The following is a 19,029-nucleotide window of genomic DNA, read 5'->3' on the forward strand; positions in this document are numbered from 1 at the left end:
GTTATCACTAAAAATATAGCCAAATGTGTGTTCTTGGCCTCAGATTCGCTCCGTTTCGACACCAAAAAGGCGAAATTTACAAGTAGTCAACATATACGCCCCACTTTCGTCCATACTTTTAACAATTACTGCTGAATCTTAAGGCAGTCGGCAAAAAGAGAAAGTGTTCTCACACGTCAGCATACAAAATGCGGGCACAATTTCGTAGCTCGTCTGGAGAGCTCTACAGAACAAACTGCGTGAGTGAGGACGCGGTCATTCGGATGGCCGCAGGCCTCCCCGGCGACGCTTATTATTGCGCCATGGCTCCTCCTCTAGTTAGTCGGTCGCACCCTCGAAGAAACAGAATGCCCCTTTATCCTCCAGAAAGAAAACAAAAAATAAGAGAAAAAAGCTGCTGCCTCTCCAAATGGGTTCCAAAAACAGCTCTTTTCCCCGTGTTATACACTCTCTTTTGAGTTGGCTTCTGCGCACGACTTTTGGACTTGGCAGATAACCAGCGCTTGCTTCGATGTCGCTGCCGGAAATATAATGAGCCAACGGCAGTTGAAAAGAAGGACACTAAATTTTCGCCCACTAAAGTACGTTGGACCGCTTATAAAGGTCTAAAAATGACTGAAAATATTAAAATGTGATGCCCTGCTCGAAGGGAACAAAGGAAATTGGTGCCAGCGAACGAACAAAGGCCACCACTGCGTTGTGAAATTCACAGCTGCCGTCGTGGTGCGTCTCAGTCCATTTACACTTGTATTTGTACTTTAGCCTTTTTAAAGCTCTATAATCACCGCTGTTCTCGGCGCTTGCCTGAAAAAGCTTGAAAGACACTCCCGAACCTCATTATCCTGAGCATTGTTGGGCGTCACCAAGGCTGTCGCCAGCTGTCTTGCTTTCTGTTGACCGCTCTTTGCTATTCCCTAATGTCTTCATAAGCTTTTTCTACTCGCCTGTTAAAGTTGAAATGATGCGGGTGTAGTCTGCTTTTAAGTTTGAATGCAAGATATTGTGGGCGGTTCCGAACCGTGCAGTCAGCTTGCGATGAAACTCGGAGTCTGTCCTTGCGGCTTTTTTCAGTATAGTTACGCTTAGTTTGATTGCAATAACAGTTCTGGCTCCGCTGGGCTTAAGTTAGCTGACCGCGCCCACTAGGGCCCTTTAGTTGTAGAGGAACATTATCCACTAAGCTGTTATGATTATACGAATCTGGCTTATGCGTTAGGTGCCTTTAGTTCATCAACATCATCATCATCATCATCAGTCTTACTACGTCCACTGCAGGTTCTCTCCCATATCCCTCCAATCACTCGGTTCCTGTGCCAGCTGCATCCGCTTGACCTCAGCAAACCCATCCGCCGAGGTTACTTCCTGCCTCCCCTTGCAACGTGTGCATTAGTTTGGAATCCAGCCAGTTGCTCTTAGCCCCCATCTATTATTCTGCCTCCGCATCGCATCTCTTGCCTATTTCTATTTCTTTTTGCCTTCGGCTAGAACGTCAGCACTTCCTGTTTGTTCCTGCCTCTTAACGTTTCACCTATTATTTTCCGTTCCACGTCTCTCTGCGCTTTCATCTATTTAGGTTGAACCGTTTTCGTTACCCTCCAAGTTTCTGCCTCATAGGGGAGGGCCGCAAGGTTACAGCCATTATATATTTTTCGCTTGAGAGTTACTGCTAAGCTCACATTCCTTCCATATCAATCCTAATGTTACGATAATTTCACTGTCATGGTCAGAATCTTAAGCCACTAGCTGTCCTATGTAGGCGTATTTATTCCCTTAAAACTTTCAGCGCCTCACTACATAAAATAAACTGCTAGTCCTGCCCTGTGCTATTGAACACTACCTTCGTTCTTTTTTTTTTTTTTTTTTTTTTTTTGTTAAGGCTAACTTATGCCGCGAACATGGATCGCAATACCAGGGAACAAATTTCGCGATGCAGGCACTCCGCAAAACTAGGCTGTGCTTGCTTTTTGGGAATCTTGAAAGGACTCAATTCAAGGTGTTGAAACCTTTTACTGAAAAAACTGAAAGGAATAGCAAAACTTAAAACATTTAACACAAGCATTTGAGGAGCCTTATTAGAACCAAGTAACGATCTGTAGTAAAGGCTGCGCCGCTGCACTTGTAAAAATGACTGTGCGCACAGGCCTCACCATCCTGCACCTCATAAGTGAAATAATTACGTAAACATTAGGAAATAGGCATTATACACGGAAGTGCCATACATTTTGCTTTGCTGAACTTCATTGCTAATTATCAGTATTCTGTTCTACAGAATGCCTGCATTTTATTACATTATTTTTTATTTCTACACACAGTGATAAAATATGTCGCCTGAAGAAAACGGCTGATTAGTATAGTTCCGGCTTAAAACCAAAATTAGGACTATCTCTAACAGACGTTTCGCAGGTTCAGTACGCTTAGTAAGCCTTCATTCCAAAATTGGCAAGTTTCAAAGCAATAGCTAAGACAAGACAGCAGTCGCATCTCGAAAGAGCTCCATAGTATTCGAAAGGTAGTATTATTATGAACTCAACCAAGTTATTCAGATGCGAGTTTAGAAAGTCGTAACAGTTCTCCTTTCAATGCTGGTCTATTATGAAACAATTTTACAAATTTCAGCCCGAATTCCCGCTCAGAACTTAATTAATAATTGCCCTTAGTCTTCTAAGTTGGAAAGAGCTATCTCTTCGTGCCGTTGGGGGCGTACTCCCTTGGGAATGTTTTGCAGCTCACGAAACTTCTCCTGCCCATGTCAGAGACCTCTTCCCAGCTCTGTGTATATGCGTTTTCGTTTTTTTTTTTTTTTTTCATAGATGCAATGCAACTTCCTGCCTTGGCTGCCACACTACTTGTTCAAACCCACAGCTCTTCACTTCTGCGTTCACTTCCACTTCTGCGTAATCAATCATCTTTCACCCCTGCAGCAGTGGCGGTCGTGGAAGACAAGTTCAGAGATATGCAAATGACAAAGAATTTTTACCCAAGTTACTCATAAATCTTCCAGCCACTTTTGCGACACAGTAATACGGTTTACATCCCAACGTCGTAAACACCATCAAGGCACGAGGGGCTGAAGAGATTTCGCGTCCAGTTTCGCACAGCTATCCATCATGGCGGTGCTGTGCTTCACGCCTGCTAATCCTATTTCATGATTAAGCCCTCACAGTCGTCCAATTCGTGGCGTTAACTTTGTTATTCCGACAAGAGTCAAATAACGTTCTTTAAAGAAAAGCAAGCTGCAATTATTTTTGCTAAAAGCATGAGCACGAGTGATGCTGTTAACAGAGACACCCACACTTGTAATAGCAATATAAAACATTTATTTGAGAAAATGGGTTATGAGTTAAGGGCAGGGTGGTCGGGTCCTCAGTCCGGGAATTTGTTGGCTGATACCGCTGACAGAGCTCTCGCAAGCAAGGTCCTTTGTGCCCGACCTTCTTGTTGACCAGGTACCAATAATACTTCTTAGTCTAAGGTCTGGTGTCTGGCTTGGGATATGATTTTATAGACCAAGGGAGAAACCCGACCTCGCATGTAGTTACAGCAGGCGTTTTCAGAGTCGGTGACGATGTATATGGAATTGGTGTCCGCGGCGGCTAATGCGATCGCTGCTTCCTCCATTTGTGCGACGTCTGAATTTCTAGCCGTCAGACCCGCTACCGTACCCATGTTGATCGGGTTGGATCTCGTAATACCCACTCTGATGTGTACTTGACGATTTTGCAGATTTCCTTGACATAGATATGGGTGCGGGCTCCGCAGTGCGTTCTTTGAAGGTTGTCCAAGATTTTGTAGTGTCTGACATTATCGAATGCTCCCTTGAAGTCGAATGCCAGTACAGCACAGAAGTCTCGTTTACGGGTTGAGTCGATGACCTCATGTTTCAGTTGCAGAAGGATATCTTGGGTTGATAGATGGCTTCGGAAGTCAAACATACTGTGGGGCAGCAGGTTGTTTTCTTCAAGGCAGCGAGAGACCGGTGTTGTGCTGCTTTCTCCGTGAGCTTGCCCGTGCAGGTTATGAGGAATAGCGGATGGAGATTAGCGATGCTTGTTTCGTTCCCGCGGGTTTGAGAATGAAGCTCACGGCTGCTTTCTTTCATTCTTGAGGTAGCGTTCCGGAGCACGAGCACTCGTTAATACAATGCGGGAGGTTCTGGAGTGCTTCGCTGTTGAGGTTTGCAAGGAGGTCTACTGTGATCATGTTGTATACTTACTGATCATAACGGCATCTATAACATGGCAATAAAACCTATCCGCCACTGGGGTCATCGCTTTCAGAAAAGCTCTTTTTTTATATGCCTCTTAACGGCTGTTGCATCTAGAAGTGTTTGCTGGTGGATATTTATGTGACTCTGTTGCCAAGTGGTTTTTAATTTATCAATCCCAAACTTTACAGCTTACATAATGTTTTCTTTAATGACTGCTGGTGACGCCACTGTCCGCAAGCACAATTTTGAACAAATTGAACCTACGACCTCTGGGAAGTTTCACAACAGGTAATATTAAAGAGCTCTGAGATATCTAGTGTGCGGCAGATTACCAACACCCAAGAACCATTTCCAGTCTTCGCCTGAAACACCATGCTATATCGCACGAACAGACTGACGACGTTTGGAAGAACAAGGACATCAAGGTAACAGGCCGCGGTTTATCTGCATTTGACCGCGAGCTGATCGTAATGGTTGTTTTCAGAGATATCACCTGTATATATATATATATATATATATATATATATATATATATATATATATATATATATATATATATATATATATATATATATATATATATATATATATATATATATATATATATATATACATAAAATTACGGAATCAATAGTTCGGCTCAAAAGCAATAGGAGGCAGACTTTTCTGCTTTGTTTTTCTTTATATATAAGAATAAATAAAGCGTGTCTGCGGTATTTGGCTGCTCACCTCTTTTTTCTTTTCTGGATTTCTGCATCCCTCGTTTTTTAAACGCCCGTTTACGACATTTTTCCGCCCGCTACTGCGCCCCGCTTGCCATGATGCATATCCCATGGACGCTTTTGGGTTCAGACCTCCGTCTGTTTTATTTCTGGCAAAGTGTGCTTTGTCCTCCAAAAAGAGATCGAATGGGGATACAGACTTAGATTGTGGCACTGGGTGCTTCGACAGACGTGTGTAAAGTCATACGGACGAGACAGATGTCTCGAAGCTAGCTCTCGAGCAGCAAGAGAAGTAAGAGTTCAATTTTGTGAGACCATCGTAAACAAACGTCGGAGAAGGAAAGCAGAAAACAAATAGACTCTGATAAAACGGAACTTTCGGCCTATTCTAACATGATGACGATAGTTTTCTTGATGGTCTACTAAAAGTTGAAATAGGAGCAGGAATGCGCAGAGCGAGGTAATAAAGTAGCGGTACCCGTAAAACTATCTAAAACAAGCTTGTCTCCATGCGTAGTGAACTCCCATTTCTGTATATATACGGAATGTAGCCCGGTTTACAATATCGATATTGTAAACGGAGAATTTTCAAATGCCATGCCGCAAAGGTGATCTTCTTTGCGGCATGGCATTTCAAAATTTTTCTCGAAGCGTCTAACCCTTTTTTACGAAGTCATGGATGCCGGCTTCGTTTTAAAGCTCCGCTGGACTCAGGGGCGTATAGATGTGCCTAGAAATAAGAATAGTTTTTTTAAAAGCCAATAAAAATAGAGCAGGACGTAGCCAAGTTGTGCGACACGTCGAGGAAGAGCGGCACTTCATTCTTTTCTCACCTGGTGGAATACTTTATTAAAGGGCACTGCATCTCATTTTTATTTCCCTTCAAATAAAGACTTCCTTCATTCATTCATCGCGGAAACCCCTCTGGATGAGGAGAAAATAAGAGTTCGTGTATAAAATATGTTTGTGAGTTGTCTATATAAGGTTGTCACAAATAAGGTTGTCAAGGTTGTCAACGTGAATATGTGAACTTTCTTGTGTCGTTCATTTTATTTTTGCGAAATAGGGGCACACACAGAGAACGTGTTAGATTTTTTTGAATAGCAGCACATACTTCGTGCTTCAGGAGGATATAAAGTAGGTGCTAAAATAATGAATGTTTCAGTCTCGTGAGCCGCTTTTTGTAGCCTTTAAAATTGTCTGCTCCTTTTCTGCAATATTTAGCGCACATGGAATGCACAATGACAAGACCCTGTAATACTCCCGGTGATTGCTTAGTATTTTGTTCATACGAATCCTTTAGCGAATTTTGGTTTTAAAGACCGACTTCTGAGAGAGCTCTCACCTTCTTTATGCACAAGAAAACCAATGAAAAGTAAAATGTTTCCTTCTTTTAAACGCATGTAATTCCGGCAGTAGGCATAAAATCTTTAGAAAGCAAGGAAGAACGAAGTCTGAGACGAACACCTGGTCTGCACATCGTAAGGGTGACAACGGAGATCTTCGTAGAAACTCTAACCTACAATCCGCAAAAGGATATTCGAGACAACGTAGAATAAAGTAGAGAATAATAACTGTATATGCTTTTCGTTCTAGAAAATATATTTTCAAATGATAATCGTCAGAACTAATGGTGTTGTTCACTCAAAAGACGAGAAAATAAATAAAAGTTTCGACGTTGTCAATTGGCTGAGATGTAGAAACTTGAACGAGCAATAAATTGCAACTTTTACATAGTTCAGCACAATGACAATTAACATAATGAAGGACAGAAGGGCATTGGGCTGGCTTTCCTGAACAAATGCCGGTGTATCTTTCTTTTCTGAAATAATCCCTGTTTCTCCCGTGCAACGAAATAATGAAACGTCATAGACGCCCAAACACGATATTGATGTAATAATTTGTTTGTTTGTTTGTTTGTTTGTTTGTTTGTTTGTTTGTTTGTTTGTTTGTTTGTTTGCTTGCTTGCTTGCTTGCTTGCTTGCTTGCTTGCTTGTTTGTTTGTTTGTTTGTTTGTTTGTTTGTTTGTTTGTTTGTTTGTTTGTTTGTTTGTTTGTTTGTTTGTTTGTTTGTTTGTTTTGTCCTGTTTTGCTGGTTGACATCTCAACCTGCCTTGAATAAGAACTGAATGGCAATAAACGCCTACTCAGTCTCAGTTTCACTTTCACTTTATTTCACCACACATGAACAGAAGATTGAAAAGCTACACGTGGCGAAGAAAGCCGGAAAAAAGCTGCGTGCGATGCAGCTTGACTGCCCCGCCTCCCCTTAAAGTTGGCAAGTAGGGCAGCAAAAACAGCTCAAGAACATAAAAGGTTGAATGTACCTTCAAGACATATTATCATTAGGAAAACTAGAAACAAAGAAAGGCAAACAAAACTAAGGGCTCTGAAAACCTCCCTTTATACTGCCACTTGTAAATTATGGAAATACTTCAAAAAGTTCAACCTTGTTTTGTTATTTGCAAACTAAAGACACTGCTTTTTAGTACTACACTACGCCCATGTTTCTCATTCCTAATTTGTTCCTGCATTTCAATATCAGGCTATCTGCATTCCCAAAGTAAATGTGCTAGGTAAAGTGGCGGGTCCCATTAAAGGAAGAAATTAACTTTCAAATCAGAAATTGCAGCGCCGACTGTCCACTACCCAATGCGTAGAGAACCCGCGGAAAATTATAAAGCAAACTATGATGATTTCATCTCCCCGGTTTCAAGAGAACGGAAAATTACTCTTGCAATACAAGCAGTTACATTAGCTCTCTTCGTCTTTTCCACAATGTAGCCGTGCCAGAAAATCGTCCCCATCAATTCGTGAAACCTGACCTCCACTATCTTAGCAAAGGCGATCAGGAAAAAGCCTTCTTTGCTTTCTGTCTGTTCTTCGAGGCGATCTTGACGACGCTACAATAAAATTCAGTCTCGAACACTGTCGAAAGGCCGAATTACTCATAAAGTCGGAAGAAAAGAAATTCCGCGGAAAAACGAGGGGCGCCCATTTTCATTACACGCGGGAGAATAATCTAGAATGGAAACGGAGCGAGAATCCCTTTTCAAGAGCACTTACTGAGCGCTCAAATAGTTGGAAGCGGGGAAAGGGGGGGGGGGGGGGGGGGGGGGCTGAATAGAGATTTGCCATTTTCATGGTGCCCGCTAAGCATTAAACTGTTGTTCGAGACCATGCACGGCATTTTAAGTCCGATCTAGCCTCAACAGCTCGGATGCATCTTATGATCCGAGCAGAACTGCAAGATAATAATTATCTATCAGTCAGTAACACTCCCAAATATTTTGTGCAAATCTGCGCAAACTACACTGTGATCTAAACGAATTCGGAATAACTTTCAAATACATAAGGAAAATAAAACCGCAGCAGACACAGGACGGAGGCTGGAGACAACACAGGGCGGTAAATACAGCAGCCCATCCAACGTCTAACACGATTACGGTTAGTTCAATCACTGTCGCAAACTATTGCCGATGGCCCGAGGTTTGTTTCTAGTGTAACAAAACCAGCACAAAATAATGCAAGAAGTTTTCCTTCGTGTATTTAAAATCACTGAAAGCATCAGCACCTTATGTTGTCACCCACGTCGTCGTAAAGCTTCGGGAGAAGTAACGCTGTAGAGACGGCGCTGTAGTGTTACTTTTCATGGTTTCCTCATTTTTCTCTGCAGTATAAAATCAATAAAGCCAAGTTGAAAGGCTTCCTTTTTTTCTTTTTTTTTTTCATCAAATGCTGGGTGCCCTTGCCTGGGTTTTCTATTTCTGTTTTCGGCAAATAGACATCGTCCTATACCTGTCGAAACACTCCAGCCCCTCCACTTTGAAGCCATTCGCAGAGGTAAGGCCCAATCGATAATTTCTCTTTTACGCCTCCCATAATGCATCAAAAGCTCTTGGCATGGGCTTACTCCTAAATGTTCGCCAAAAAAGCGATGGTGTTCAGAAAGAACTCTCAGTGCACTTTTTTACGCCCCTGTATCGAACGACCCACCATATTGCCTTGCGGGCCTCTAACTTGCAAGTTCAATTTCCCCTTCTTTTCTCTGTATCGCTATGCGCTGCAATCTTTGAATGAATCACCCAGTTTGTTTAGTGTTTGGTTTGGTTTGGTTTGTGGGGTTTAACGTCCCAAAGCGACTCAGGCTATGAGAGACGCCGTAGTGGAGGACTCCGGAAATGATGGAATGTTATTAGACTTTTATGCTTAAATGCTGCCGTGTTCGTGGCTGAACGGCTGCATTTTAGAATAATGTAGGACGATTGGGGTTCGGCTTCAACGCCACATCAAGCTTTAATTCTTCGCTAATCTAAAACATCAACGTTCTGAACAACGAGGAATACGTTTCTTTTCATCAAAACGCCAAAGCGGTACAAAAACATTTCGCCTGGTGTGAGTGTGCTTAATCGCGTGTTGTTGCACGCGTTTTGCCGCTTTCAAGAAATTTGACCCACAGCTATTTCTTCAAAATGACAAAAAAATAAAAGATCACTAAATACCACTAAACATCTACCCAGTACTGACAAGTTAATTTGCACGCATGGGTATTTAAAGCCCCATTTTTCAGTCCATGACCCCTTTCCCAAGCATTTAACCCCATAAGAGAGGAGCACCAGGCAGGAGGGAAATCTTGTACCAATTAAAAACGACTCAGTACCCGGCGGCACCAGGGATATCGAGCATGGCATCTCCCGAATGCGAGGTGGATGCTCTAGCACAAAGCCGCCGCACACAGTCGGTGCCGCCAGCAGTAGCAGAGTATCGACCTAACGCATGTCTATTCATATATTACCAATACTGAACAAAACAAAATGTGTTCCCCATTCGAATTCTCTCACTTGAATAGCAGCTGAAGCGTAAAACATTTAGTAAAAAAAAAAAAAAATTTGTCCTTTCTTTATAAATAAATAAACCTCTTCGTCCTGACCTAGTAACAGGGAAATTTTAATTATCTAAAACATATTAGTGCGGCTTTCGACAACATGTGCACCGCTCCTTAATCAACGCGTCACTGGCGTTCTGAATTACCAGCGACACATTATTTATTTTAGCACACCGGGCCTCCTCACTTGAAAAGAACCTCTTTATCTTTAGGCATATTTTCTGATTCAATCCTAAGCTCATATTGGCCTAGACAAAAAAGTCAGCCAATTTGTCCAGACCGACGAATGGAAAGAATTCTCGCTCGTCTATTGTTCGCCGTCACCCCGCGGCCTTTCGGATAGGCGTTGAAAGTAAAAAGACGTGGTATGAAAAGCAAGGAGGCGCGAGGTCATGAAATGACGCTTTCGTTAGCTGTTCCTTTCTTTTGTTAGCTTTTTATTTCTCCGCCCTTTGAAAAGTTATAGTGACGAACTACACTAGAGCTTCATAAAATATTGTTTCTACGATTTTCATATAACAGATGGGCCTCAAGAGGCAATTTTAAACGCGATTGTTTTAAAGCTCCCGTTGTCCAGACAATTCGGCGTCGGCATCGGTGTTTTTGGCATTGTCGGCAAGAATGCCTGTGGCAGATGACCAGACACTAATTGGCCGTCGGGTTGTGTGACATCGCGAGGCCGCATGGCATGGCCGAACTGGCACGAGCTGCAAACTAAGGTAGCCCTTTGACATATAAGGGTGAGATGGGAGTCGAACCCGCTTGAATGTTGAAAGTGGCAGCCTATAGTCCTATAAGCCACGCAGGCGCGTTTACATGGCTTGGTTAAATTGTGTTTTATATCTATTTTGGTAGCTTTTGACAAAATAGGCGGTGTGTGACTGCATTAAAATGAGCGTTCATGAGGTGCTAGAAGTACAAAACTAGAAGTTAGTGATTAAGCGACTAGCAAAACAAGTATACGCGAAAGAGGATCCGCAAAGGGGGCAGCAGGCGGCAGCAACATTGTCTCGTCATACCCTCAAAGGTACGTGTTGCCAGAAAAGCTTAAATGAGAATAAACCCAAACCTCCCTCAGGCCCAATATTGCTCGCGTGCATTCCACGGATGGCCAAAGTGATTGCCCGAATTCCTCGAAACGTTGCCTTTAAATTGTAGCCGTGCGCGTTTCTCAGCTATGCGTTTTCCTTTTTGGGGTATGTATGGGGCAGCATTTTTAAGTCCGGTTTAGAAAATTTGAAAAACCATTGCATTTTCGAAAATTTTAAAATTGATGCGCCCAGTGCTAATGTCAAGCTGCAACAAACGTACAGAATGTAATGATAGGTCAAACTCTAAAAATTGTAAGTCTATTCTGCTGACTGGCCGTTTTCTTTATCTCCTCTAGATCACGTGTGACAATAGATGCAATGATATATTCGGTGACAAACATCCACTTATTATATATTTTTAGTATAAGAACACAGACGTACTAGGTGGCTAGATGTATGCACATGTCAAAAAGCTTCATAATGCTTCCAGATTTATCTTTATTTTTAGGCGACGTTTCGGTAGGAGCCCTGCTTTTCTCAAGACTGAATGTACATGGTTGCTCTTGGCTTCTTATAGAAATGGGAACTGAAGGAGAAAGAAATACAAACAACAGAAAATATGTGCATTCATACAGAGAGCACACGCACAATACGCACACGTGCACACAGAGAGCATGACAGGCACAAAGTCAGGCAGTCCGCCAGGTGCCGTCCGCGAGTCATGCGTATGCAATAAAGGCAGCGGCGAAGTCATATTGCAGGCACTGACTCCCGATATCCATGAAAACGTGTTCCGCGTAAAAAAAAAAAAAAGAAAAAGACTGGGGAGCAGAAGAGTAGAAAAAAAAAACACAGAAATGTGGGGGGTAGGCAGTTGCTGCTGTTGACAGTGAATAAAGGTATAGCAGCTGCAGTATGGTCAATCAGTTCGGGATGTGTGCTGTACGGTGCGAACGCTACGTTGTGCCAAGAAGGTTTTGCGAGCAGAGGTTCTATACTATGAATGGGAAGCACGTTTGCTTAATTCTTTTTTTTATTGCGAAATCAATACTACGCCAGGTCTAATAGCTCGTCGCTGTGTGCCGTGTCTGTGTCCATGTACGTGTCCGTGTCCATGTCCGTGTTGGTGTCCGTGGTCCCTCATGACGTTTGAATTCGCGTTACCCCTATGCTACGGGCAGGAGCTCCTGCCAGAGCCGTTTGCATTCTCGTTACCCCTACGACACGCAAGCACGTAGGTCTAAAAAGTCTAAAAGTAAACTCAGTGCAAAATCCCTAGTGCTGCTGACGCTCTGAAAGCAGCGATGGAACGTGAGTAAAACACTGCCACCAAAAGGGACTAAATTACCCAAACTTTCTCATCCTTGACTTCCTTACAGTCAGGCGGGTTCAATGAGCTGCAGTGGTGCCGGTCATAAATCTCGTTTCGGTCTGCAGCCGCGCTAATATTTGCTTCCTGTTCATCGCTGATTTTCATTGCTGCCTTCCCATCACATTATTGATTGCCGCAGGGTCATCCGTGGTTCATCGCGGAGTGCCATCGTCTCAGCCTGGTGCTTCCATAAACGTCAGGCCAACTTGGAAGCGTCGTCTGATTTTTAATGTGCCTGCTCTGGCCTCAGTGTGCGAAGCCTTCTTCTCACATGGCTGTTTTCTCCTGCGGACCCTTCAGCGCCAGTGCCCACAACAATGCAAAAGCTACAACTCATTACTATCATGTAGGCAAAAACAGAAAATGTGCTGCATCATCAGCGTCTTGACGGCAAACAAATCAGAGACCGGACGGGCGAAGAATGAGGCGGTCTTTCACCCCTGGGCCTTAAGATCAAAGAGGGCGCCGAGCGGATGAAAAATGCGGTGACTGAGAGGAAGGGTGAAACAACATTTCGGCTCGACAGTGCATAGGAACCCTTCTTCTTCGGAACTCGATATAGAAGAGCAGTAAGGAGCGAATGAACTGGTCGGGTCAATCACAATGAGAACAGAAGAACCGACGACCGCAGTCGAGGAAACTGAAAATAAGTGCGCCCAGAAGTGATAACGAGCTTCGAAGTGGCGACTCTCCGGAGAAAGAAAATTGGTCGTAAGACACTCGGGAGCCATTTATGACCGACTGTCTATTCTTATGAGTATCTTTTCATAGACAGAGCTGCTGTTGTGGTTGGCTTCTTTCAAGTTGAGACAGCACTTCGGGGTGCTTTCTACCCATTGCTTTAGTACGTTTGCGTGTTTCTGCAGGTCTGCAGAGAAATGGAAAGGTAAAGAAAAACGTTAGTGTTCACTTTTTTGTTTCGCTTTGCGGAATTTAGGTGAGCACTATAAAAATTATTTGTAGCAGCAAAAACAGTCAAATAATCAAGATGGAAAAAATTCACCTCCAGTAAAAACTGCGAAACTGAAATACCATTCTATTGACCTTATTCAAGCAATTCCCTTATGGTGTAAACGAAGCGCACTAAATAATTCACCTTGTTTTCTTACCCACCTTTAACAAGTAGCTATACGAAATTAATAAAGAAAGCTAGACATGCAATCTGACATTCTTTTCACTGCATTTACCTTTCGAATCTATCCTTAGATTGCATTAGCATACATGTAGAGGCATACATCATATTGTCCACAACTATTTATTTAAAACAAAACTAAGTGACCACTACGGTGTTTGCATAGCCATATTCGTATTCCATTTGCTGACTCTTAATTTAAAGTAAAACAATGTTTTCAAGCTTTGGGAAAATTACAAGGAAGACTGTACGCAAACACCACTTTTTCGGAAATGCAGACGACAAACATCGGCCCGACGAGGGCCCGATCCAACCAGGTGCTGCGGCGCACTATTCGTCCTAATGTGGAGGTGAATGGCGCCTCCGTTTGTAGCTCAGGCACCTTCATCAGGGAATGCGAAAAATTTGCAAATGATGTCCGGAGCCCCTTGCCAGTTTTTCGAACACACCAGGCGCAGCGGTGCTTCACAGCGCCATGAATCGCCAGACACCGTATCCTGATGAATTGGCGCGCCTGTACCAGGCGCCTCTTAAGATTTGCCTGTCTTAATGAGGTTAGGATCAGGCCGCCCGCGATACGTTCACAGTTTCGAGAGGCAAAGCACAGATGAATCATTATGTTTTGAGGTGGCGCCTGTAGGAGAGGTGTCTCTAACAAAGCTTCTTCCGACATGCGCGAGGAGAGGAGGAATTGTTTCTTTCATTTGTCAAAAGCATCACTTTAGAACTCTAGACAAAGACACAACAAAGAATTCGAGTAGAGACCTAAAACAATCACGACAGAAGAAAGAATGAGGGAACAAAATAGAGAACTTGGTGCTACATTATGTACATGCAACAACGCCAAGGCAGGGGATTATCTTAGACATTAGCATCAGAAACTACTAAAGCGCTGGAAGAATAGGGCATTTAGCATCGCCACTTAAGACCGACATGGAGAGGATATGAGATACAGACATACCGCAATGAAGACAGCAGACTCTTTTCAGCTGATAAAATAAAACATCAGATGATGTAAGATAGCAAGGTGAACCTCCTAGCCTCGAGCTGTCCGCTTTCTTAAGTAAAATCTTGACAGCAACAGTGTCTGCACTGATCAACGCTGCAGTCAACAAGTCTGCGCGGCTGCTTAATACCTTCCCAACACACCAATACACCCCGACGCATTAGAGTGCTGTAATAGCTTTTTGTCGTTGTAAGCCAACTTAATCCATTACTAACGCTTGGAAGCACACAAGCTCCCGCGTCGCGATATTAGCTGATCTGTAATTGTGTTACGCTTGCGATACTGTTTCTGCGTTGCAATTTCAGTGTGTTGTATAGCGGAGCATTGGCTTTTGTTGCAGCATATATACCATGACAGGTCAAGGCCCGAAACCACCCGCTCGCATAGTTTGTCACGACAAGAGATTGGGGGGGGGGGGGGGGGGGGGGGGGGGTGCACAGCAACGAATGCCCACTCCGCCTGGAATAGAAAACTCGGCTTATAGAACTTAACCCTGAGAGCGTATTGCAAACATTTAAAGCGAAAGTCGAGGCACACGTGCAGTACGCAAATCGTTCTGTCCACGCGAGTCGTTTCAGTTTGTACGGACTCTTAAACTCGAAGCACAAGTCCATTAGCGAAAGAAGACATTCATTAGCGCGCTGGCATGCGTGATCTGTGAGCATGAAGCAAAAAAAATGGGGATGGGGAGGAGGGAGGGGGGGGGGGGGGGCGAACAGTACAAATTGATGGCTTGCGTTTCTCCACCAGCGAAAGAACCGCCCACAGCCAGCGTTCACAGGCATTTCACCATGGCGCGATATGTTCTTTAACAAGAACCTAGGTGGCATTGTACTTCGTGGTTTTAAAAATCTCCCGGTGCAGCGAGCACGATTATTTCCATGAGAGCTGCGGTGCAAAGATGTGTAGTGGCATGTAGTTTACCAGAGACTGCTAGGAAAAAAAACAACTATGGGGTAATTGATGGCTCGGTCGACGTTAATGAGTGAGCAAGACTCGTTGCCACTACATACGTCGCCACACATGCTTTCTTGGATCGTTTCATTTCTTTACTATCTTTCGATAATATTTCCTCTTAGGTGCGTGGCTCACGCACGCGCAAGAGCCCCACAGCGTCACCTGTTCTACTGTTCATCTCGGCGCCGCGCGTGCCCGTTCCCACTGCAGCCGGCGCCGTCTTAATATAGAGGTATTCATTTCCTTCGCCAACGACATGTGCGTGCTGGCTTGTTTATAAGGAAAGTGACTTGGCACCAGACGGGTTACAGCTGTTGATGGTATGCCTACTCTGGCCGCCTTTCTAGTTGAGAGGTGCTTCCTGTCAAGCTAGGGCAACGTAGCCCCTAGCCGAGAGCTCAGTACATAGTCCGTATAGAGGATGTTTTTTTTTTTTTTTTTTTGCTTCGGAGGATCAAAAACATTTATGAAAAACGGAACTTGCTTCAGATTTATTTTAGCTACGGCGCTTTATTAGGGGCTACAGTTGGCACCAGGGAAAATACGGAAGGTTTCAATGAGTTCAGTTATTAACTAAATACATTAAGCAATGTTACTTTTTTTTTTTCTTGGAGGCACGTTTTATTTGTAAAATAAGAGCTCATTCTTTAAATTGTACATCCAAGGAAAAAATTCCATTAGAAAATTTGTAGCTCGCGTTACGAGACGAATGATTGTCAACTTGATAGGCGGCCTCACACCGTAAGAAACCAGCAGCGAGCGCGTCCGGTGTAGATCACTAGGCCTCGACAGTTTGAGGCCGGATTGCGAGCCAAATGACTGTGCGCAGTATAGGCACCGACGCGGCGGCTGTCAGCTAGGCCACGGTAAAAGCGAAATTGACAGCTAGCCACTGCGTGCCCGTCTGGGTCTCAAGTGGCGTACGCAGAGTGACTAAGCATCTGGATGGAGCAATTTACGTCACAGCTAGAGGCGTGATTCCGTTGTGTTACAGTGTAGCGCTGCATATAAGAGCTACATCGGTACACTTTGTATCGCGTGCAACAATTTTAAATCATTTTTGTGTTATGCTGATTCGAGGACGAGCTCTATAATGCTGCAAATAAAATATAACCCCTGAAATAAAGACGAAAAACACATTTAACATGTTTAGTTAATTAACAAGCTATGATTCGCTCGTTAATACGCAGTCTGCCTCTTACCTTGTGCCCGCCTATATAGTCTAGATTTTTCAGCCGCTCCGGGGCGCGGCCATTTTCTGCCGATTGGCGTGCCGCCGCGCGGGCGCTTCCTTGGGGGCTGTGGGGCCGCGGTATTGCAGCGGCCGCGCCTGCCCAGTAGCCAAGTTTAGCTAGCGTTCGGGTGCTAGAGAAGATTGCCAAAATATTTTCATCGCACGGTTGTGTTGGAGAAAGTTTATTTGCATTGCCGTAGAGACCTAAAATCGACTCGTTATTAATGGAATTTAGTATGAGGTTCACGTTAACTGTGTTGGTGCTCAGCACGCAGCCGCGCTATAATGCTGCCATTTCGGTACCTTACTGACGAGAAAACTTTTGTATACAATTGCGAGCATTGCTCTTGCGTACGACTTGCATATAATTCCAATTCTAATGAGTTCTTTTTCCTTCCTGCTAGCCGTTCCGATCCTCACCAATTAGGCTGTGCTGTCGTTTGCATGGTGTTTGCCAGCAACACCAACAAATTATCGCGGTGTGCTCATCGGAATCAACAAGCTAGCAGGAGGCAAGTTTTGTTGCGCTTTATTGATAAACACCGCAGCATTAGGATCGTTTCTTTTTATCGCTGGAAATTCTAGTGCTTATCAAACCGTAGCACATTCAATGTCAAGCATGATATAGTCTTTTTTTTTAATATGCACGTACAATGTCGTACATGCCAAAGGGAGAAAAGACAGCAAAAAGACAGTGCTAGCTGGAGCATGGCAACTCAGTTTTCATGTGGTATATGGAGTTTAGCGTCCAAAATTGGCATCGGATATGAGGTACGCCGTAGTGAAGTGCTTCGGAAATTTAACGAATACCTGGGGTTCTTTAACGTGGGCTGACATCGAACACTGCACAAGCACCTTCAGCTTCGTCTTCATCGAAGAGCGGCCATAGCTTCCGTAATCAAACCCATGTCTTCCGGCTCAGCAGTCAAGAGCCCTATCCACAGAGCCACCGCTGGAGGGCCCAACACCGTTCCTCTATCTCTTTTAAGTTTTGAACAAACATTAACACAGTAGCGGTTGAATACGAATATACTCTATTTCGATGCTTTCTGTGTGTATGAAAGATCTGTTTAGCCATTCGGGCCAAGTGATAGCATGTAATGCAATTATGTTTGCTGAGTTTCAGGCAGAAACAACAAAAAGCTACAACTCTCAACCGTTTTGCACGCCGACTTCTCTATGAAATAAGGAAATAAGGATTTGGATTGCTTTAAGTCGGAGTGCAGACGGCACAAGCAAAAAAAAAAAAGAACGGGGGCGTAGGTCTTCGTCATTTTCTTTTTATTTTTCCTTTTTTTGTTTGTTCTGTCTCCACTCATAGATTACCCAACTCGCCCAAACGTCTGTTATAGTCGGACTTACACGCCCGTTAAGGAAAGGCAAACGAAAGCCAAAGAGAAACTACTGATGGCCGAAAACACACGTTTTGCCAAAGCAATCTTCAGCGCAAAGCTCGCCGATCCGGTTGCATCTCACACGATGGAGTGCGGTTCAAAATTCTACATTGTCATGCGCAGAATCAAAAAAGTAAAAAAGCAAAATGTGTGCGTTTATTACTTGTGAAGGGCAGTCCCAGAAAAAAAAGCACGCCACCACTGCGCATAAACGGCGAATTACAGTTCGCAACCTGCATGGTTGTCTGCCTTCGCATATTACGTCAACGAGAGAACAATGCGCTTCAAAGTGCTGTAGCGAATACTGTAGGGCTCTTTGTAACAAGGACAAATGTGAGTAGCGAAACACAGCACACACCTACATACATAAGTAGTACAGCGCGTTAGCGACAGGATTGAACGATCGTTCACGAACACGTATTCAACGGGAGGCGCCTGCGCGGCCCGCTGTTCCGCAGTCCCATGGCCGCGCCCCCCGACAGATTTCGCTTGGTGTCGAGAGTAACGCGCTGGCAGCCTGCTCGCGAGGGTAAAATATATATATATATATATATATATGATTTATAGGCCATGGGCTAAAATATGCATAAAGCAAATCACCTTTCTTTTTTATTTAAGACATTTAAGAAACGCACCCTGTATAGAACCCGTTCTTGTTCGACGCGAATATGCAGCGTATAATAAGTGACAAGCGAGAGAAACGTTACTTCCACGAAACTTAAGCTAAGACTGCGAGACGGAAAAGCAAATCGAACGTGAATTGAGCTGTCTGCATAATGTCGGCATATATTGGAGAAACCCAGGCAACACTTTTCTTCTACTAACAACTCATTAATTATGTTTGGGCATTCCACTTCCAGAGCATTCAATTATTGAGCTGTCTGCCTAATATCGGCATATCCTGGAGTAAACCAGGCTCCATTTCCCCTTAACTAACAACTCATTAATTATGTGTGGGCATTCCACTTCCTGAGCATTCAATTATTGAGCTGTCTGCATGATGTCGGCATATCCTGGAGTAAACCAGGTAATATTTTGTTTCCCCTTAACTAACAACTCATTATTTATTCGTTAAAACAGATGCTTGGGC

The 19,029-nt window shown here is 43.7% G+C and overlaps 1 protein-coding gene across 1 annotated transcript in view; it reads right to left on the minus strand.

The window, feature by feature from the left end:
• LOC146197912 (corticotropin-releasing factor receptor 1-like) overlaps nt 1-19,029 on the minus strand; it is a 210,036-nt gene that overhangs the window by 106,936 nt on the left and 84,071 nt on the right. The window lies entirely within an intron of this gene.

Source organism: Amblyomma maculatum, chromosome 2 (assembly GCF_055883805.1).
Source record: "Amblyomma maculatum isolate TAMU_Amacu chromosome 2, ASM5588380v1, whole genome shotgun sequence".
Classification (NCBI taxonomy): Eukaryota; Metazoa; Arthropoda; class Arachnida; order Ixodida; family Ixodidae; genus Amblyomma; species Amblyomma maculatum.